The sequence below is a fragment of the Sapajus apella genome, unplaced genomic scaffold (genome assembly GCF_009761245.1).
Source record: "Sapajus apella isolate SASKATOON/1434 unplaced genomic scaffold, GSC_monkey_1.0 scaffold195, whole genome shotgun sequence".
Lineage (NCBI taxonomy): Eukaryota > Metazoa > Chordata > Mammalia > Primates > Cebidae > Sapajus > Sapajus apella.
Window position 1 is genome coordinate 293,666 of NW_022437135.1, and position 561 is coordinate 294,226.

Consider the following 561-nt stretch of genomic DNA (forward strand, 5'->3'; position numbering starts at 1 on the left):
ATGTTAGCCAGGATGGTCTCAATCTCCTGACCTTGTGATCCACCTGCCTTGGCCTCCCAAAGTGCGGGGATTACAGGTGTGAGCCACCGCGCCCAGCCCCCACTTTAAGTTTAAAAATCATTTCTTTTTTTTTTTGACACAGAGTCTCATTCTGTCACCAGGCACCAGGCTGGAGTACAGTGGCACAATCTCGGCTCGCCACAACCTCCGCCTCCCGGGTTCAAGCAATTCTCCTGCCTCAGCCTCCCGAGTAGCTGGGACTACAGGTGCGTGCCACCACGCCCAGCTAATTTTTGAACCAGCAACCCTGCAGTTACAGGCCCTGTATCTTAACCAACTGTGTACACAGGCCAGTTTAATTTTTGTATTTTCAGTAGAGACGGGGTTTCACCATGTTGGCCAGGACGGTCTCGATCTCTTGACTTCGTGATCTGCCCACCTCGGCCTCCCAAAGTGCTGGGATTACAGGCCACTGTGCCCGGCCTAAAAATTATTTCTAAATTAATAGCGTTTGAATATAGTACAATCTTTTTTTTTTTTTTTTTTTTTTTTTTTTTTGGG